This window comes from Canis aureus, chromosome 25 (genome assembly GCF_053574225.1).
Source record: "Canis aureus isolate CA01 chromosome 25, VMU_Caureus_v.1.0, whole genome shotgun sequence".
Lineage (NCBI taxonomy): Eukaryota > Metazoa > Chordata > Mammalia > Carnivora > Canidae > Canis > Canis aureus.
Genome location: NC_135635.1, coordinates 26,525,721 through 26,548,043, shown reverse-complemented (window position 1 = coordinate 26,548,043; position 22,323 = coordinate 26,525,721). Strand labels below are relative to the sequence as shown.

General features: G+C 42.8%; 1 pseudogene across 2 annotated transcripts; it reads right to left on the bottom strand.

The window, feature by feature from the left end:
• Positions 1–354: 354 nt before the first annotated feature.
• On the bottom strand, positions 355–19,426 carry LOC144297112 (cationic amino acid transporter 3 pseudogene; annotated as a pseudogene). 2 transcript variants are annotated; one of them, XR_013364177.1, is made up of 3 exons: positions 19,251–19,426; positions 3,331–3,415; positions 355–3,163 (listed from the first exon to the last, which is right to left on the bottom strand). The product of XR_013364177.1 is annotated as a cationic amino acid transporter 3 pseudogene, transcript variant X1 (transcript). The 2 variants fall into 2 exon arrangements; XR_013364178.1 differs by lacking the exon at positions 3,331–3,415.
• Positions 19,427–22,323: the final 2,897 nt, after the last annotated feature.

Sequence of the window (22,323 nt, the reverse complement as noted above, 5' to 3'; positions counted from 1 at the left end):
GTGGGTGGGGGTGACTGGGTGACGGGCACTGAAGTGGGCACTTGACGGGATGAGCACTGGGTGTTATTATATATGCTGGCAAATTGAACACCAATAAAAATAAATTTACTAAAAAAATAAAGAGGAGCATTTAAAAAAAACTAAATAAGATAACACTATACCAGTCATAATAGCTAAAATAAAAAAGACATTAAAATAAGAAATGTGGGTGAGGATTGAAGAAAACGGAACCCTCATGCACTGTTGATGGGATGTATTTCATAATACCACTATGGAAATCAGTATAGAAGCTCTGCCCCAAAATACAGAAATATCAGTATTTCCACTACTGAAAATTAATCCAAAGAAAAGAAAACCATTTATTCAAGCTTTTATTTTTTACAGACTTATGTCTTTACTTATTTGAGAGAGATAGAGAGAGGAGAGAGAGAGAGAAAGAGAGAGAGAGAGAGAGAAAAAGTGAGCATGAGTGAGAGGAGGGGCAGAGGGACAGAGACTCTTAAGGACGCTCCACACCAGACATGGAGACTGACATGGGGCTCAATCTCAGGATCCTGAGAATAAGACAGGAGCCAAAATCAAGAATTGGACACTGAACTAACTAACCTACCTAGGCCCCCCTCTATTCTTTCATTTAAAAAAAATATTGTATTTATTTATTCATGAGAGACACAGAAAGAGAGAGAGAGAGGCAGAGACACAGGCAGAGGGAAAAGCAGGCTCCATGCAGGGAGCCTGATGTGGGTCTCAATCCTGGGACTCCAGGATCACACCCTGAGTCAAAGGCAGACACTTAACTGATGAGCCACCAAGGCATCCCCCTCTAGTTCTTTCAATAAGAACTTTTTAAAGCCAGTATATAGTAGAAACACAACTGAAAAGTAGACGAGAGAGATAGAAAAGAAATATCCTTCACAATAAATAAAGAGCATTATCAATGTTCCTCTACAAATGTCCCAAGGGAGGCATAGCTGTCCACGTGCTCAAGAGCACTCCCCATTATTGTGCAGAGTAACCAGATTGTGTTCATGTGATGATATCAAACCAAATATGTACTGGCTCTGCTAAGTTCAAGATCTATAGTTTTTGCCCTAAATGAAGTGGGTTTAAGGAATCTGGCTGTGCCGGATCCCATAACCAAAGTAGATAGCAAATCCAACCAGGGCCCAGACACCAAGTAGAGCCCAAGTGCCAGCTGTCATCTGCATCATAAGGTAAATATTCAAAAAGATGCTCAGGAGCGGGAGGAGAGGCAGACCAGGTACCTTAAAGTGAATGGGAGAGGAGCTCTGTGGCTGCCTCCAGATGACCCCAGTCATCCCAGTGATGAGCACCAGAAGCAGCACAACTACTGTGATCCACACTGGGTCTCCAGAAAGCAGAACTGGCCACCGGGCCAGCACCAGACAGAGAAGAGTCAGCAGCAGAACAAGCAGTGAGGAGCAAACAGAGACAACCCAGCCAGAGAGTGCAGTGGGGGTGGGATTGCCTGGAAAAAATAGTGCCTGCAGAGTCAAACTCTCAGCTGCAGGTCTGTTCTCCTCCTGCACGTCTGCTTCATTTCCCTCACTCTCCTCCTGCACCTGTGCTTCATTTCCCTTATTCTCCTCTTGCACCTGTGCTTCATTTCCCTCATTCTCTTCCTGCACCTGCACTTCATTTCCCTCATTCTCTCCAAGTACCTCTGCTTCTTTTCCCCCATTCTTCCTTTCAGGCTGATACCTGAGGATGAGAACAATAAAAGCCAGCAGAGTGAAAACTAACAAGGCCCCAGTTGACCTGAGGTCCAAGAGATCAGTGAATCCAAGGAAGAATGCCATTATTGTTGCAACAATGAAAATGATCATGGTAGCCAGAATGGGCATATATGTGCCGGTTTGGATCCTGGTAAGGACAGGGAATAGGAGGCCATCCTTTGCCATCATGTATACCTGTTGACGTATGTAGAACATCTTGCCAAAGACTTTGGTAGAAAGACTACAGAAAAATCCAAAGTTTACAAAGTGGTAGGCAGGGGCCCAGCCAATATGGAGAAATGCCTCAGGCAAGGTGCTCCCAGGTTGAAGTTGGTAGTAAGGCACCATAAGTGTAAGTGCTGCAGACACACCAAAATACACCAAAAAGCAGATAAACAGTGAAATCATAATGCTTTTGGGGATTGAACACTTGGGATTCTGGGCTAATTCAACCCTGGTAACAATAATGTTGAAACCTGTAAAAGCAAAGACACAGGTAGCTGATCCACGGAGAATCCCCTGGAAGCCAAAAGGCACAAATCCTCCAGAGCCCAGAAGGCCCAAGCTAGAGGTGTCATTGAGTCCAGCCTTTATGTAGTCGTCTTCTGTGAGCTTCCAGTTGTGCAGGTCCCCCTTCAGGAAGCCAGAGATGATGACAAAACCAAGAACCAATACTTTCACCAAAGTGAGCATTTTGGTAACCAGTGAAAGCTGCCTAATGTTTCTAGTCAGCAATTCTATGAGCAACAAAAGAAGGAACATAACAATGAAGCCTAGAATTTCTACAAAAACACCAGGAGCTTGTGGTAAAAAAGTCTCCTGCAAGGTCAGGGAGAACTTGTTCCCAAAAAGATTGTCAAAGAATAAGGTCCAGGCCCAGATCCTAATGCCCGTATGAGCAAAACTGGTGATGATGAGGAACCAGCCAGTGATGAAAGCCCAGAGTTCACCTACAGTGACATAGCTGTAGAGATATGCGGAGCCAGAATGGGGAACCCGAGCACTAATCTCTCCATAGCACAGCCCAGCCAACACTGAAGTTAGGCCGGCCACCAAAATGGAAATCACTAAAGATGGTCCTGCTTGATCTCTAGCCACCTCCCCAACCAAAATATATACACTTACACCCAGGGTGTTGCCCACACCCAGGACCACTAAATCCAGAGTGCTCAAGCTTCTAGCAGGGGCAGTCTCAGCCACAGGTAGCTCCAGTGGATGTTTGCGCACCAGCTTTTTACCAAATCTTCGGAGTGCCTGGCACAGCATTCAGGCTAGAGTTGTAGCAATCCCGGGGAGCTGTGAGTCTCAGATCAGGTTCAGTGAAGGTGCGTTAAGCCCAGTTGGGTTGGGGATGCCTCAATTGGTTGCTCAGTCTTCAAAGCTGCTGCTTCATATTTCCTCTGGTATGTGGTGACCCTTCATAATGCCTAAAACAGAATAGACAATAAATATTTACTGACCCCATTATTCAACCCACCAACCAAAGCTCAGAAACCACATCACATATTGCAGCCCAAATATCACAGAAAGTGACACCAAAGGACATCATAGAAAGATCAACTCAGTTTTCCTCCACAGAAAAAGTACCAAATACCTCTCAGCATTCTTCTTTTTACACACCACATGACATAATCCCATTTGGGTTCATCAAATTCCTGTAGCTTCATGTACTAATTAACCTGTAAGACACAGCAGGGCATGAATAAATTACACACTGGATGTGTGTGCAGTGCTTGAACATGAATTATAACACATAAAATCAGGGACTAGTGGGCCTCATTGCAATTACAGACTCATTTTTAAAAAATCATCTGAGTTTAATATACAAATAGAGATCCTTCAGTCTTACAACACTTAGCCCCAAAACCAGATGGTCAGGATAGACAGGGATTTGGTCCCCTCTATCCTCATTCTGCCTCATCCATTCAGCTGTACTGATGCCCAAGAATGTACAGTCCACCCCTTCCCATTACCTACCTAGGCCCACAGGTGTCCTGTGAACAGAGAGGAAGAGGGAGGAAGGGGCAAGGCCTTCATAACCACCTGCAAAAAGGAAAGGACCAGGATTCCTGGGAAGGTAACACTAGAGAAGTGGGGGCAGTACCACCCTAGGTCCAGGACTGAGAAGTGAGAAGAGCCAGGAAGGTGGTTTTGTGAATTCTGACATTCAATACACCTTGCCTAAACCAACTACTCAAAAACTCACTCAACTTTTATGTGCACATTTATGAGGATGTGATGAATAGGGAGAAAAGAAGTAAGTCACCTAGCTCAACAGCTCACAACCAAAACAATTCCTCAGTCTCCCCCCTCTCTGGGTTCCAAAAGAGAAGGTGAGCTGACTTCTGCAGACAGTCTCCTCACTGGCCAGTGCTTTATAAACATCCTGCACCATCTGTGATGGCAGCTGCCAGGGGCCTGGAGACCCTGCCCTGCTCTGTGAGTAGGTATTAAAGCATTTGAGTGTAACTGTCTATTAATTTGTCACAAGGAGTTTTTCTAACTCCCACGAACCATTGTCTGAAAATATTAAATATATTTTCTTAATGAACAAATGCTACATATGGTTCATCCTACCCTCTCCTTCCCTGCTGCTATTCAAATGGTTCTCCCCAAGGGGAACAAGGCTTTGGGTGACAAATTCACAAAATGTCCAGAAATGAGTAGTGGAGAACACAGCAGACAGTGATGCAGCCCCTTTTCTCCACCTTACTGAAGCTTTGGTTTTGAGAGAAGATTACAAAATATTGTCAGAGATTTTAAAGACATAAAGATGTAGTCAAAATTGAAAAGTCTTCTCTATGGATGATCAAAAGGAACTTTTGGGTTATGGGACAGACCTTCTGTCTATAAATCCATGTAGACTCCTTGTTTGCGACTCACCAGTTCCAATGTTATGATTTATCAACCAGTAGGTGAGATACATAAGGCAGGTCAGCTCTTCCCTAATAGAACATTTCTACAGTATCAATGTACTTGTCCTTCTAGTCTCATCCCCTGCTCAGTTCCTACCCGAGCTGCAAAATTCTACACTCACCCTGTTCCCTTGCCTCTAATGCCCTCTTGGTCCTTTCGCTTAGCTATCCCCACTTCACTTTCAGTTCTCAGCTCAAGAGTGCTTTCCCAAGAAGCCTCCCTTGACCCTTGTGGTGCCCTCCCTATGTACTCTCATAGCACACAGGATCCCCCATGTGCCATTGATCCTAATGTGCCAGAATTCCAGATCAGCCTCCTGTCTCCGCCAATAAACTGTGAGTTAGATGATCAAGAAGTATTTGTGGAACAAATGACCACACTGAGAAGAAAACCTAAAAGAGACCATAATCCAGAATTCCTGCCTACATGACTTTGAGATACCTACTTTGTAGCCACGCAAACCTTAAATACCTTGCTCAGTAAACATGTAGATGGTATTACCTTCCTTGTAGAAGTCAATGAAAGTGAAAAGTGTGTAGGGAACATCACCTGTGACAAAACCTTCACTGCATGTCATTCATAGCAGGAATGAGCCATACAAGATGATAAAGAATTGTTTGCCTTTGAGGACACTTTTTTTTAAATATTTGATAACGTTTTAATCTCCTACTTCAAATATTTGGCATTATTTTTTCAGCAATTTTTCCTAAAAAAATAAATTTACAAAAATGATGAAGCACAAAGTATATTCATACTGTACCTATAAATACAGAGACATAATTGCAAAACAAAGCACATTTTTTTCCTGTAATCATAAAAACTACCCTCCATTATGACAAATTGGTCACTAGTTTTTGATTTGACAGTCCTCACTGTCTGGCACTGACAGTGTTCCTCTTGACACCTGCAGCTTCCAGCCTGCTCTGTTGAGGATACTTTCTTTTAAAATATCAGGCTGTCTTAGATTATAGGCAACCAACTACCTATGCCTAGTTGGAGAATCCCTACTTTTTGAAAGGCATCATGATCAGGCTGTATAACCTAGGTACAATGTCCGAAGGCTGAGGTCCTCACTTCAGGAGACAGAGGAGGCCTACCAGAGACACCTGGGTAATATTTATAAATTTCATATTCTCTCCCTCTGGAGATATTATTCCACTCATACTTCACATGACTGCTCTCCAGTCCACCTGACAAGAACCATCCACCTGACAAGAAATTGTCGTCAGTTTCAAAGGGAATAAATTGTAAAAGCTTCCTTCACAGAAAGACAGCACAATTTAGTGTCTAGGAGTAAGGCTCTGCAGGTAGACTGTTCAGGTTCAAAACTCAACTCAATCTCACACCCAGGGGGCAAATTAGTTCACCTCTTGGGGCTTTAGTTTCCACAACAGTCAAATGGGAGAAAAAGTGAATCCCTCATCGGGTAGTTGTGAGGTGTAAGTGAAATGATGCCTGTGAGATATGTAGCTGACTGCCTAGCACATGCCCAGCACACAATATGGACTTAATATCATCTACCTCAAAAGTAAAATTGAAAATGATCCAAAGTCCCCAAACAATATAATAAATTAGTCTTTATAGATATCTAGCCCAAAATCTGCTAAAACTGAAGCCTGTTAGCTACCCCTCACGAGACATGGAAAGAGTTTTATTCCAAATAATTTGCCTTGAAAGCTAAGGACTCTAATTTGATATTCTCATTCATTTTGTTACTAAACACTTGGAGGTCCAGGCTTACTGAGTCAGACCAGGCATTGAAAAAAAGCAATAATAGTGATAATGATAATAATAAATAATATCATCTTTGTCTACAGATGCCTCATCTTATTTCTGGAAGAGACAGTGCCTGGTGCTGTAGTGATAAGAATAATGATCATTATGACACAAAATCTCGGTGTGAATCCTGGACCTTTCACTTGGCTACATAAACTATAGATTTGTTTAACATCTATGCCTCAGTTACCTCATCTAGAAGGAAACTACTTGACTGGCCTCCCTGGCTCAGCTTGAGAATTCAGTGAGAAGATACAAACCATAATGAACTGCTGTGGGGGTGTCACTTGTGCCACCATTCTTAAGCACAATCTTAATGGAATTAAGAACACACACACACACACACACACGCAATTGGGCACTATAGTTGTTGAATGGGTAAATGTATCTAAATATACATGTAGAGCATGGATTGGAAGAACATTGTTAACTACACCAAAGCAAGGCCCTCCAGTAAGGAGGGGAAACAAGAATAGAGGTAAGGATGAAAAAGGAAAATAAAATGAACTGAAAAGGGGCCTGACAAGAAGTGATGGTGCGAAGATGCCATGACTGAGGAAGAGACTGACCACACTCTGTTCACTGCAGGTTCAATACAGGGATTGCAGGAGATAATGTTATGAGAGGACCGAGTACAGGGGCTAATAAATGGTAGGCAGTCAGTAGATTTAAGTTGAAGAGGTGCCAGAGGGCAGCCCTGGTGGCGCAGCGGTTTAGCACCGCCTGAAGCCCGTGGTGTGATCCTGGAGATCCGGGATTGAGTCCCATGTCAGGCTTCGTGCATGGAGCCTGCTTCTCCCTCTGCCTGTGTCTCTGCCTTTCTCTCACTCTCTCTGAATAAATAAATAAATAAATCTTTAAAAAAAGAAAAAAAAAGAAGAGGAGCCAGAATTATATAATCTTCAGGATATGGAGAATACAAAGAAGGAATACCTACTAGAAAGAGGATGAAAAACAACGGAAGATGGGGCACCCCTCCTACTAGTTTCTTCTGAACTCCTTTTCCTTTTCTCAATTCCTCTTTCTCCTTCAGGTCCTTCAGCTGTCCTTGGAGGCTCCTGTCGTTGGTACTAAGAATGGTTGTACTAGGTTTCTCTTTCTGGGGAACTGTCCCCAGACACCTCCCTCCCAGCTAAGACACGACAGTGGTTCTTCACAGTGCTTGAATCACACCACCCCATGAGGTTAGTCACCTCAAAAAAATATCATACACTTTTCTAAAGTCCATATCATAGACCTTGAGCAGGAATCCCAGAGGAGGATCATCTGAATGGCAGGGTCAGAAAGGGCTAATACTTTTCATAATTTCTGTTTCCCTCAATTGTGTTGTGCAGGGTGGTCCATGCTCCCTTTCCAATTTACTGAAGATGAAGGAAAGTGGCTTACAGACTAAAAGAGGAAGATGCCAGAGAAGCAGTTCAAAGAACAAAGCATCTGAAAATCAAATAATTACATGACTCCAAGAGGTTAAGGCCAAACAAGTACATAAACAAGCAATCTTTTCTTTAAAGATTTATTTATTTATTTATTCATGAGAGACACAGAGAAAGAGAGAGACAGAGACACAGGCAGAGGGAGAAGCAGGCTCCATGCAGGGAGGACAACATGGGACCAGATCCCGGGTCTCCAGGATCACGCTCTGGGCAAAACGCAGCACTAAACCGATGAGCCACCTGGGCTGCCTAATGAACAAGCAATCTTATAGAAAAGAAAACAAACCCATGATTGGGAATCCTGAGTGAGCCTACTACAAATCCACCCTATAACAACACAGAGAAAGATCATCCTCAAATGCCATATCTAGAAATGCTCTTTCTCCATGCAATAATCTGATTATTCTAATGGTTTAAGTTCAGGCCAGATCTCCGAATCAGCTAGTCAGAGCCCCACCCTTATTCTTCCCTGACCATCAGGCCCATCACCTCCTTTCTAATTCAGCTCTTACATCCTGACTTACCCTTCCTGGGATGAGCCTGTGGCCTGGGTATCTGCCCTGTTAAGGTTACTCCCCTCATTCCTTCTGTCCATTCTTGGCACTATAGATCTTCTTAACATTATTCCAAAGGCTTTCCCCAACATCTAGAAAGCCATTCTTAAGCCATTCTGACTGATCCCCATTACCAACCTTCCTCCCCTTTTATTGTCCATCCTGATGCTCAGCTAAAACTAATTTTCTCTTTCTGTCAGCTAGTGTTCTAGATGTCTCCTTAAATACTTTTATAGTCTAAAGCATCCAGAAGGCTAGGCCAGGGTCCATATACATCTTCCTACTTCTAAATTATACATTCTTATCCCCAATTCTCACTCCCCAGGAGAAGGTTATGCCGAGCAACCATAAAAAGAATTTAGGGCAGAGAAAATGAATGTATGAAAATACTGATTGACTCTTGTTATCTTGAGATTCCTAGAAGGTTCTGCTTTTGCTGTTGTTTTGGAAAGAAACAGTCAAACTGGGGTATAAGCAGGAGAGTTAAACATGTACCATCATCTATTCCAAGTGAATATCCTGAGGACATTTCCTAGGTCTGTGAATCTCAGTGAAATTAGAAAATAGTCTCTCAATAGTTGTTTTTGCTTTTGTTTCTCTTCCCTTCGTGGATGTTTCTTGCAAGAAGTTACTGTGGCCAAATTCAAAAGGGGTGTTGCCTGTGTTCTCCTCTAGGATTTTGATGGAATCTTGTCTCACATTTAGATCCATCATCCATTTTCAGTCTATCCTTGTGTATGGTGCAAGAGAGTGGTCTAGTTTCATTCTTCTGCATGTGGATGTCCAATTTTCCCAGCACCACTTATTGAAGAGACTGTCTTTTTTTCCAGTGGATAGTCTTCCCTACTTTGTCGAATATTAGTTGACCATAAAGTTGAGGGTCCACTTCTGGGTTCTCTATTCTGTTCCATTCATCTACGTATCTGTTTCTGTGACAGTACCACACTGTCTTGTGGACCACAGCTTTGTAGTACAACCTGAAATCTAGCATTGTGATGCCCCCAGCTATGGTTTTCTTTTTTAAAATTTCCCTGGCTATTCGGGGTCTTTTCTGATTCCACAGAAACCTTAAAATAATTTGTTCCAACTCTGAAGAAAGTCCATGGTATTTTGATAGGGATTGCATCAAACGTGTAAATTGCCCTGGGTAACATTGACATTTTCACAATATTAATTCTTCCAATCCATGAGCATGGAATATTTTTCCATCTCTTTGTGTCTTCCTCAATTTCTTTCAGAAGTGTTCTGTAGTTTTTAGGGTGTAGATCCTTTACTTCTTTGGTTAGGTTTATTCCTAGGTATCTTATACTTTTGGGTGCAATTTTATTTATTTTTTTAAATTTATTTTTTATTGGTGTTCAATTTACTAACATACAGAATAACCCCCAGTGCATTGCTCCTTAATTTCTCTTTCTTCAGTCTCATTTTAGTGTATAGAAATGCCACTGACTTCTGGGCATTGATTTTGTAACCTGCCACACTGCCAAATTGCTGTATGCTGAATGCTTTTTATTTATTTTTGTTGTCTGATTGCTGAGGCTAGGACTTCTGGAACTTCACCAAAATAAGAAGCTTTTGCACAGCAAAGGATACAGTCAACAAAACTAAAAGACAGCCTACAGAATGGGAGAAGATATTTGTAAATGACATATCAGATAAAGGGCTAGTTTCCAAGATCTGTAAAGAACTTATTAAACTCAACACCAAAGAAACAAACAATCCAATCATGAAATGGGCAAAAGACCTGAAGAGAAATCTCACAGAGGAAGACATAGACATGGCCAACACGCACATGAGAAAATGTTCTGCATCACTTGCCATCAGGGAAATACAAATCAAAACCACAATGAGATACCACCTCACACCAGGGAGAATGGGGAAAATTAACAAGACCGGAAACAACAAATATTGGAGAGGATGTGGAGAAAGGGGAACACTCTTCCACTGTTGCTGGAAATGTAAACTGGTATAGCCACTCTGGAAAACTGTGTGCAGGTTCCTCAAAGAGTTAAAAATAGATCTGCCCTACGACCCAGCTATTGTACTACTGGGGATTTACCCCAAAGATACAGATGCAGTGAAAAACCAAGACCGCTGCACCCCAATGTTTATAGCAGCAATGTCCACAATAGCCAAATTGTGGAAGGAGCCTCAGTGTCTATCGAAAGATGAATGGATGAAGAAGATGTGGTTTATGTATACAATGGAATATTACTCAGCCATTAGAAATGACAAATACCCACCATTTGCTTCGACGTGGATGGAACTGGAGGGTATTATGCTGAGTGAAATAAGTCAATCGGAGAAGGACAAATATTATATGGTCTTATTCATCTGGGGAATATAAAAAATAGTGAAAGGGAATACAGGGGGAAGGATAAAAATGAGTGGAAAATATCAGAAAGGGAGACAGAACATGAGAGACTCCTAACTCTGGGAAACGAACTAGGGGTGTTGGAAGGGGACGTGGGCGGGGCGTGGGGGTGACTGGGTGATGGGCACTGAGGGGGGCACTCAATGGGATGAGCACTGGGTGTTATTTTATATGTTGGCAAATTGAAGACCAATAAAAAATAAATGTATAAAAAAAGAAAATAGTCTCTCCCAAAGGAGGTGATTACTTGGAGGATGTGCTTAAATAAATGAAGAAATAAGAGAGCATGAAGCCAGTGTCCATGAATTCCATAATGCCCCTGAGTCCTCCTTCCCTCCTTCCTCTTCCCAGTGTTTTTCTCAGTCTCTGAGCTCCTTTGAAACTCTAAAACAAAACAAAACAAAAGCCCAAGTCCCCATGAAGAACTACTGTTACACCCAACAATTCATGCACTAAATTGCAAGCTGTCTTGAATTCCCAGCCCGCCCCACTCACTCTCCTTTGTCCTGAGGTCATTGTGTTCATTCTTCTGTCCTGAGAAGGGTTCTACCCTCACTCTGGACCTTTCCTTTTCAAAACATTTTCAAGGCAGCAAGATCCACTGGTTCCTGTGGCTGGGTGTTAACACTCCTGACAATCAGGAAGTTGGACTGCTGGCTCCTCCTCGATAGCTTCAGAGATAGTTTCTTTTTTTTTTTTTAACTTAATTTTGTCAAACAATTGCCATCATTTTCAGATGTAGTTTTCAATAATTAACCAGTTGTGTATAACACCAAGTGCTCATCACATCACATGTCCTTCTTAGTGTCCACTGCCCAGTTACCCCATCCCCCCAACAACTTCCCCTTCAGGAATTCTCAATTTGTTTCTCAGAGTTAAGAGCCTCTCATGGTTTGTCTCACTCTCTCTCTCATTTTTTCCTATTCAGTTCTCTTCCCATCCCTTATGGTCCTCTGCACTATTTCTTAAATTCCACAGATGGGTGAAACCATATGATAGCTGTCAAAGATAGTTTCAACACTGTTTTACTAGAAATTTGATATTTGAAAGGAAGGGTACTGAGGGTGTTAAAGATCTTCAAGTTCTCAAAGTTTCAGAAAAGTGGACTTTCAATGCAACATCTCCAGAGATTATAGCAATCCTCTGTATCCAAGCACAGCTCCTTCGTGATCCCAAAGTGACTAAAAAGTCACTAAAGTCTAAATACTTTAGTCCTTAAAATTTCCAGAGAATGAAAGCTGCAGAGCCAATCAAATCGGTGGCTCTCAAACAAAGAATTATAAATCTTTTTGGATAACTGAACTTCCTCAGAATTTCTGAATTTCTCACTCAAACAGCCCAACAAGTCATGTAGGGAGCAGTCAGGACAACAATATTAGAGGCTTTGAGTTCAGGGTGAGAGCTTTAAATTATAGTTAAGTGTGGTGGTGCATGTGTACACAAACACTTCCAATGTGGGAAACAGGTCAGAATACATACAGAAAGGTAAACAGAGGGAAAGCCACCATGAACACTAGGGCCAAGTCTCATATCCAGGGTAGAAGAAATTACTTAACAACACCAAATGAGGAATAGCACCTTCCCAACTTCACATTCTGGTTGGGCCTTCTCTAGAAGTCTATGTCCAATCATCGTCCTTCATTTCTTCATTCAACAAATAAATATACTGCTCTCTATTTATTCAACAGTCCAGATAATGCAAACAAAAACACAAACAACCCTCCACTCAAGTAGCTAACATTTCTGCACTAGGAAGCAAACATTAAACAAATAAGTAATAAGGATATATATCGTGTTGGACTTGTGATCCGTGCTTCAGAGAAAAGGAAAGCAAGCAAATGTTAGTATGTGCTCAGAGTGGGTGTTGTGACTTTAAAATGGATGGTCCAACCCAAGTCTCATATACACACTGTTGTGAAGTCATCACCATCATTTATCTCCAGAACTTGTTCATCTTTCTCAGCTGAAATTATGTACCCATTAAAAAATAACTCCCCATTCTTCCCTCCCTGGAGCTCCTGGCAACAACCATTCTACTTCCTGTCTCTCTGACTTCGACTACTCTATGTACCTCATATAAGTAGAATTCTACAATACTGGCCTTTTGTGATCTGCTTATTCCACTTAACATAATGTCTCAAGGTTCATCCACATTGTAACATATAGAGAACTAATTCCCCTTTTAGGCTGACTAATATCTCATTGTGTGTCTATTCCAAATCTTGTTTATCTACTCATCCATTGGTGGTCATGTTGGTTATTTCACATTTTAGAATTTGGGAACAATGCTATTATGAACAAGACACTTGAGTCCCTATTTTCAATTTTGTGGGATATATACACAGAAGTAGGATTGTTGGAACATACCCTAGTTACATTTTTTAAAAGATTTTATTTATTTATCCATCAGAGACACAGAGAAAGGTAGAGACATAGGTAAAGGGAGAAGTAGGTTCCCCGCAGGGAGCTTGTTACAGGACTCAATCCCAGGACCCCAGGGTCATGCCCTGAAGAGAAGGCAGATGCTCAACCGCTGAGCCATGCAGGCTTCCTGCTAGTTGCATATTTAATAATTTTGAAAAATCACCATAATGTTTTCCACCGTGATTGTACCATTTTTCATTTCCACCAGTAACCGGAAGCATCCCAATTCCTCCACGTCCTCTCCAACACTCCTTGTCCTGTTTTTGTTTTCATTTTTTGGTTTTTTGGTTTTTTGAATAGCAGTCATCCTAATGGGTGTGAAGTGGTACTTGGATGTCTTTGAGGAATAACAAGGAGTCTTGTGGGTCCAGGACACAGTAAGTGAGGGAGAAGCAGTAGGGGATGAGGTCAGATAGAAAGCAGGAAACCAGATCCTTCTCATAGGGTCTGAGAGTCACTGTGAGGACTTTAGCTGTTACTTTGAGTGTGATGGAAACCCTAGAAAAAGTGAGAGTTTCACATGTTGCCACATTGATATTTAGAACCTTGTCTACACTGGACCTCTATCTGGTAGGTTTCTATCCTTTACAAATGCTGCATATCCTGGGTCAGCCTCTTACCCTACTTCCTGGACCACCCTCCTGGTCCATAAAATTGGTAACTCTAACCAATGAGATGCTCTCATTTCTCACTCAGATTCACCCAGCAGCCCTTAAAGAGAGTTTCCCTTCCTTAAGGTGTGATAAATCCCTAAATCACATTCTTCTGGGTTGCTACATTGCAAGAGAAAACAAGTTTGAGTTCTCTCCGCCCACCTTCTGGAAAATGATTCTTAGCACAAATCTTAAAAAGACAGACAGAATGAGACAGACACAAACACTCTCAACAAGACATGCAGTTTCCTTCTCTCTATTAAGTCCAAATTTCTAAGATTATATTTACAAGGCTTTCTATTTACTGTTCTACCACTTACTCTTAGTACAATCTTTTCTGTAGCTCTTGCTCAAACAGGACAAATTTTCCACCACACATGCACATGTTGTGGCATTAACACCAGCCCTCACACATACTGTCCCTCTCTGATTAGAACATGCTCTTTCCAAACACTGTTCAACATGACTATCCTTTTGGAAGCTTCTCTGGGCACATCTACAGATAGATATCTGATCTCTCCAATATGCTGTCCTCGTCCTCTGGTCTCCCCTCTTTAATGTCCAGTGGCATAACTCACTAGACTAGAATTTTGTTCTGGGTTAACACCCCGTTAGGAAAAAGCGTAGGAGTATTAGGTGGTGAGGTGGAACCCAGGAGAAGAGCTTCTGCCTGACGTTGGTTGCAACTTGCCCTTCCTTCCCCAGCTGAAGCCTGAGGTACAAAGAGTTAACTGGCCACAGCCTAGGAAGGACCTTAGGCCCTCCAGCCCAGCTTGGATGTCAGAGATCTGGCACAGAACTGAGGTCCAAGTCTCTTTCACCACAACAAAGTGAAAGTACAAAGGAAGTAACCCAAGTCAGTTGAGGCAAAGTACATTATCGGTGATATTAGTGATTTGCTCCAGTGTCATCCCCTTGATGTGTGACAATTGAACAGACAGACAACACAGAGTTTTATTCCTTTATCTGCTTTACTTTATTTAGAAAATAAGCTGCATAATGCTTTAGCATTAGGCAAAATGACATAATACTTAAACTACAATAACTACCTGTAAGGCTAGCCTGTGGAAGGAGTGGGACAATGCTTAATGGATTGAATGCTGTGTAGAATGGGATTTCACTTGTTTCAGGAGGATAGGGAAATATCCATGGAATGCCCTTATACTGAAAGCCCCCAGAGAAAAGAATTTTCTGTACTTGCTATGATTTCTCCTACACTGTCTGCAAATACCTACACAGATGGGTTCTGTATACATCAGGTTGGGTCTAAAGTGTAAAATTAGATGATCTCTCAAGTAGAAACCACAAAAAGTTTCTAAGTGAGAAAGACTGGATTCAGTCTATTAAAGATAAGATTTCAACTATGTGTAAATGAATACAAAGGCAAATTACAAATTTGAAAATTTAATCACCACACTGATTCTTTGTGCAAAAGAACTCAATCAAAAGCAACATTCTTCTTCCCCCTAAATTATCAACACCATCACCATTACCCCCAAATCATCACACACTCAGTTGTACATAGGAAAACACTGGTGGCAAATAGAGAATTCCCTACTCTGGGAACTTAAAATTAAGGACGTTCTTTTTTTTTTTTTTTTTAATTAAGGATGTTCTGTGAACATTTCTTCACCTGCCAAAATAAGGAAGAGATACATAAACTATGAACCAGGAAGGGTTTTCTGCAATCAGAAATGAAAATTTGAGGCAAGGGCGTGTCGAGATCCCAAATTGCTTCCTAGTTGATGAAATAAAAGAGTAGAAGGACCTCATTTTCCAATGTTTGCAAGACTAGTGAGTATGTTCTTTGCACCATTTGTCAGTCTGAAATAGTGTCAGGAAAGAGGAAATAATCACCTCATCTAGGCACTGTCTATAACTGTTTCCCAAGGAAACATCTGTTCAAGCTACATCTTCAGCTTTGGCCATTATCCGGTAAATAGAACCTCTCCTGGACCTTCCTTCCTTGCCCCTCACCAAAAGCACAAAACAAGCTCCACCACAACTTTAGCCAGTAAATCTTATTTGCCCATTTAAAATAGATCCAGTTAAATATTTGCTATAGATATTAGTGCAGATCTTGCCCTACGACCCAGCAATTGCATGGCTGGGGATTTACCCCAAAGATACAGATACAGTGAAACGCTGGGACACCTGCACCCCGATGTTTATAGCAGCGATGTCCACAATAGCCAACTGTGGAAGGATCCTCGGTGTCCATCAAAGGATGAATGGATAAAGACGATGTGGTTTATGTATACAATGGAATATTACTCAGCCATTAGAAATGACAAATACCCACCATTTGCTTCAACGTGGATGGAACTGGAGGGTATTATGCTGAGTGAAATAAGTCAATTGGAGAAGGACAAACATTATATGGTCTCATTCATTTGAGGAATATAAAAAATAGTGAAAGGAATAAAGGGTAAAGGAGGAAAAATGAGTGGGAAATATCAGAAAGGGAGACGGAACATGAGAGACTCCTAAATCTGGGAAACGAACTAGGGGTGGTGGAAGGGGAAGTGAACAGGGGGTGGGGGTGACTGGGTGACGGACACTGAGGGGGGCGCTTGATGGGATGAGCACTGGGTGTTATTCTGTATGTTGGCAAGTTGAACACCAATAAAAAATAAATTTACAAAAAAATATTAGTGCAGATTTAATGCTAACATATAATGATAATAGTTATTATAATAATAGTAATTATTATTAATATAATAATAATTATTATTATTCTTAGTCTTGGTTTGTGCAAAAGTGGAAAAATGAGAGAAACCACTGCAGTAGTAATGAATGTACAACCTCTCCTCTGGAGAAAGGGACGTAAAAATCACATAGCTTCCCTGAAAGGTTGGAAAAGAAGCTGAAGTAACCAAATTCAGCTAAGACATAAAAATATTCTAACTTATCACCCAGGAACCTTCTGAGAGTAACTTTACCAAATCAATCATTTACCAGGTATCCTTTCAACTATTATTTCACTTTGTACTATATTCTGTTTGCAGTTGTTAGGAGAAGTCTTTGTCTCCCTTTCTAATATAAAAGTCGTTAGGGTAGAATCTGCTTCATGTTCTCTCAATAAGGCTAGAAACCCTAATTATCCAAGTAAATATTACTAGGTGCAAACAACTTGAAGGCATGACAGCCCCCAAAGTGTCTGCTAATTAGACCAAGAGGAAATACAGCCACCTCCTCCAACTCATCTACCTACCCTATCACCCTCAGCACCTCCCAACTCCCATCCCAGTCTGGCAGCGGCTGATTTCCAAATTTGGAACATACTTGGTAAAGAAACTGACCATTCCACATAATTTTTGCTTTAACTAAGATTAAAATGAATCCGCTTTCTGGAAGCACATAACACATATCAATTGATAATGGAGAGAAGGAGACCAAGAACTGCTAGAGAGCAAGAGAAAGAAAACCTAGAAATTAACATTTGCCACATGTAATGCAAAAAACAGGGGACATTCATGAATAAGTATTGTCTTGGCTTCTGGTGTTGGCCCACTGCCAAGAGTATACACTGTAACAGTTGAAGACTCCAAGAGTCTTCAAAATTAAAGAGGTGCAAATAAGTTTTGTGATAACAGCCAACTGCCTCTTGGTGACTCAGTGTTTTAATGGCCACTAAGAGGCCACACCTCATGGGACTTTGGTACTCTTTCCACCTACATTCTGATCTGGCCTATAATCCATGACCACCACACTTTTTAAAATTAGATAAGATATGAAAACTATCTTCAGATATTTGAAGGATGGTCAACTGGAAGAAGGATAAGCTTACTCTCTGAAGCTCTAAAGGGAAGAACACAAACACGCAGGTACATGATGGGGAATAGTTTTCATATCAACATCCACTCTCAACATTCTTAATAACTTCAGTTGTCTTACAGCTACAAAATGTCATGGAAACAGGAAGGAAAGATCTCTTTCCAGTGGGGACCTGAGCGATATTAACTGAATGAACAACATTTTGATTTCAAGTTGAAAAACATTTCTACAAATGAAGGCAAAAGGAGGGTTATTCCAGGTGGAGTGAGCAGAGAAAGCAAAGTTTATATTTGTAAAAGTGAAGATTAAACATGTTACCAGTTCAGCAGAGGGATTTGCATTAGAACAGTGAGACAGTGTAGATTAAGAGCACAAACTCAAGTTTGTAGTACAGATCATTAGAAACCGTGAAACAGTTTTAAACAGAAGAATGACATGACACAAGATATGCTTTGGGAACAGTATTTGGGTGTAGAATGGAACCTAGAGAGAGGAGAATAATTAAGAGGTTATTATGGAACTCTAAATGGGATGTAACAAATGCCTGAAATAGAAAAATGGTGGGAGGTATGATAAGAATAAGTGAAATGCAAGATATGGTGCAGAAATAGAATCACCACTCATCGCACTATCATATCTGTCTCTTTTCTTTATGTTCATATTAAGAAATCACTGTATAAGAGCTGTAGCTTATAGACGTCTACAAGGGCAGGGTGGTGAAGCAGGAAGCAGCTGTGGAGTCACACAGACTGTATTTCTCATTTCAGAACTGTTGCTATGCACAAATTATTTTACTTGGGAGTCTCATTTGCCTAGTCTATAACACGAAGTAATAAAGTGTAGCGGTGCCTGGTACAATGACACTAAAAAATAAAATAAAATAAAATAAAATAAAATAAAATAAAATAAAACAAAATAAAATTAGATAAGAAAGGCAGGGAGATAACTTTAGTAGCTATAAAAATAGATATCTAGCTCCTTGAGCCTGGAGGAAGAAGCCTCCAAGTCCTTTCTGGTGATGGGTGACCACCTTATCAAACTGGACCTGCTATTCCACAAATTGCACACCAACATCTTCTCTAAGAAGATATGAGAAGAGACTTTCTGAAACTCCAGTGAGGGAGCAAGGTAAAACATGAAGAAGGAAGTATCACCCAGTGAAAAAGCCTTCATTCATTCCAGGAATATGTCTAAGCATACTATGTGCTAGGCCCTGTGGGAGAGGCAAAGATGAAGAAAGTAAGCTGTGCACCAGGTCAGAAAGGAAAGGAGGGCAGGGCAAACAGTGGGAGGATGCTAGAAGAGAAGCTCCAACCTCCCTTAACTCATATTTTGCTCATCAGAGCTGAGAACCTTTCTGTTCTGGAGAAGAACAGAGTGTAGGTCTCCAAATCCCTCTGACCCCAGCAAACATACCTGCTTTTCCCAAACTCACAAGGTAGTGGTCTACACCAGCCAGATCAAAGTCTAGCTCTGGTGCCATGAAATACCCTCTGCTTAAACCCCACAGGGCTTCTGTAGCCAGTGGTGCTCCAAGCCCAGTCTTCTTCCTCTCTGACTCTGTCTCAGTTTTTCTGCCAACTCTATTAACAGCAGAAATCACTTACCCAGGGGCTTTTTCTGCCTCCAAGGAGAAACACTTGGGATGAAAGAGCAAGACAAACCCATGGACAAGGAAGGAGCTTGGCCAACCAGAATCAGGCTTGGAGTGGAGCTTAGAGAGGCCCTGATTGAGTTGAGGCCCTGGGGAGGCAAGATCCTGAGGAGGAGGGGCCTCAGGAAGTCTGAGCACTAACCAGGCTGGGCCTCAGGTTGTTGAGGCCAAAGGGCAAAATGGGCCTGGGAAGGAAGTGAAAGTAGGAAGGAGGTGGCTTAGCTGGAATCCTGGAGGAAGACTAGAGGGGGACAATGGAAGACCAGTGTAGCCCTACATGGTGAGGAAGTGGACTAAAGGTTTAAATGGGGCTTTGCTGGAGACTTTGCTGGCAGCAAGATGTGAATGTGGAAGGAAACAAGTTCTCCAGGGTCCTGGGCCTGGAGGAGATCCTGGCTATTAGAAGGAGGGTGTGGAGAGCTTGGTGGAGTTCAGGGTATGGAAGCCAGTCCCAGATCTCAGCAGTCCTGTGAACAAACACAGAAGCAACCCTCCTGACCCCCAGCTGCCTCTCCCAGAATCTCCTACAGGGTCCTCTAAAACCACCAACCATCCTGGCCCCTCAGCCACGTTTCCAATGATACCAGGAATAAAACTAGAGAATAGACTTAAGCATCCCCAAAGGGATGTCCTGAGACAGTCACTCAGTGTTCATAGCATATTCTGAATGAATGTGCATTAAGCCTTGTGCTGGTGGAAGTAAGATATAGTCCCTGCCTATAGATTTCTCTGCTCTAGCCAATCACAATGTAAGGCTTCCAAGACCCTGAAACAGTGAACAGTGAAGGGACCTCATCCTTCCCAGAATGTTAACCTTCAAACAGAGGCAAGACCTCCCAGAGATGGAGAAAGTAGGGCCTATTTAGACACCCAGGGCTGAATGGACACGTGATAGTCCCACAAGCAATGGGTCTCAAGGAAAGTGGAACAACTGCCTCTACTTGATAGTCACAAGATTCATCTAAATCATAAATTATGTGCCTTAAAGACAGAGGTGGAGGTGGAAGGAGGGGAGAGAATGGGAGCAGCAGGTCCCTAAAGGAACAGAGTCTATACTAACTATATAATCACAGACCTTTGAACATAGAGCAGAGAGAACTGCCCCATATCTCAGGAAGAACCTCCATCTGAGGAAAACCTACAGGAAAAATGAGTGGGAAAAATTAGAGATAGAGACAAACCAGGAGAGTCTCCTAACTCTGGGAAACAAACAAAGGGTATTGGAGCGGGAGGTGGGCGGGGGGATGGGGTAACTGGGTGACAGGAACGGAGGAGGCACTTGATGGGATGAGCACTGGGTGTTATACTATATGATGGCAAATGAGACTTTAATAATAATAATAATAATAATAATATAATAATAACCCTACAGATCCCATGGCTCCCGTCCTAACACATCTCCAGGGAGCAGGGACCAGGGGCCCTGACTGAGCACCTCCTGTGTTCCAGGCACTGGGCTGGGGAAGGGGGTGATGATGGCACAGCCTAGACCACAGAGCCAGGATTCCTAGAGGTAAAGGAGCTTGGCAGGATTGGCAGGAGGGCTGTGATGACAAGACAGTAGGAGAGGGGCAGCTGGGTATGTGATCTGTGTCTGTTCCCAGGGTCCTAGGCAGTCTTTCCTGCCTCAAGCTGGGATTTTCTGAGATGTACCTCTGCTTGAGGGAAAGAAAGGCAGGTGCAGAGGAGGGTCTGGGTATCCTGCATCTGGTCTCCAGAGCAATCCCTTCCCCTTCTCCTTATGGTACTCACTGCCTGCTGGGGAGAGGGTGGGAGGTTGGAGGAAAAGCCAAGTTCCACAAATAATCACCAGATAAAGAAATGATCTGGCCCAGGGCTGGGGAAATAGGGAGGATGCATTATTGGTCCATAAAGGCCTCATCAAGGAGGTGCACAACATGGTGAAATCTGTTGGTTCTGTCCATTCCTGGTGATTTCTCTTGAAGACTCTGAACCTTGAAGGGGGAGGAGGGAATAGGGGAGGACACAAGAGTGTGAGCCAGAGACAGGCATAGAGATGAGAGACACAGAGATGAGAGAAGCAGGGAGAGCTCTGGAAGGGAGGGTAAAGAGGGACCAGGGATGGGGGAGGTAGCACAGGAGGTTGACAGGGGACATGCAAGGGGGAGACACTCACAGGCCCCCGGGGTGAGACTCACACAGATGTGATGGGAAGAGAGACCTTTCAACCCTGACAGTTTGACACAAAGGGGAGGACAGCCAGGAGGAATAGCTGAGGGTAGACCCAGTACTGGGAATTCTCAGACCACAGACTATTGGGAGTCAGACAGACACACAGACAGGCCCCCAGACAAACAGATGCATTAGACAGAGGTGAAGGTGAAGGAGGCCAAGATGGAAGAAAGAAGCCAGGGCTGCAGGGAAGAGGTGAGAGAGCAGAGCAGACACGGAGAGAGAAGGAGGCAGGTGTGCAGCAGGAGGGGGAGCCAGGCCAGGGAGGGGGCTGCAGAGTGGCTCCAGGAGCCTCTGCCCTCCCTCCTGGCTCCTGCTGAGCCCAGGCCCCTCTCAGGACCTGCTGCTGCTGCTGGATGGGCCCAGAGAGCTGACAGGGCCAGGCTGCTGCCAGGGCTGCCCCAGGCTACCTCCTGTTCCCACCTGGGGGTTCCAGGGGCCCTACATGGATATGGACACTGCCTCCCCTGCCTGCCCCCCATCCAAGAATGCCACCATGAAAGGAGGCCTGAGCTCATCCCTAACGTATCAGATTTCATACAGCCAGACACACAAACAATGGAGAGTGGAGGACAAGGAGAAAGAGAAACTGAGGCAGGCAGGAAAGGGAGGTGACCGGCTCTGGTGAAGGTGCTGGGACAGCCTGGTTAGGGATCTCATGGAGGAAAGGGAGGAGGTAAAGTCCAAGACTGTTTTTCATTGATAGCTAAAAAAGAACCACACATGGTGTGAGCAAAATAACACAAGAGTGACTGTCCTTTCATTTGGGGTCAGCAGTGTAGACACCTTCTGAGCAGTCAGGATCAATGCCTTCACGCAGCTACTCGCTAAGG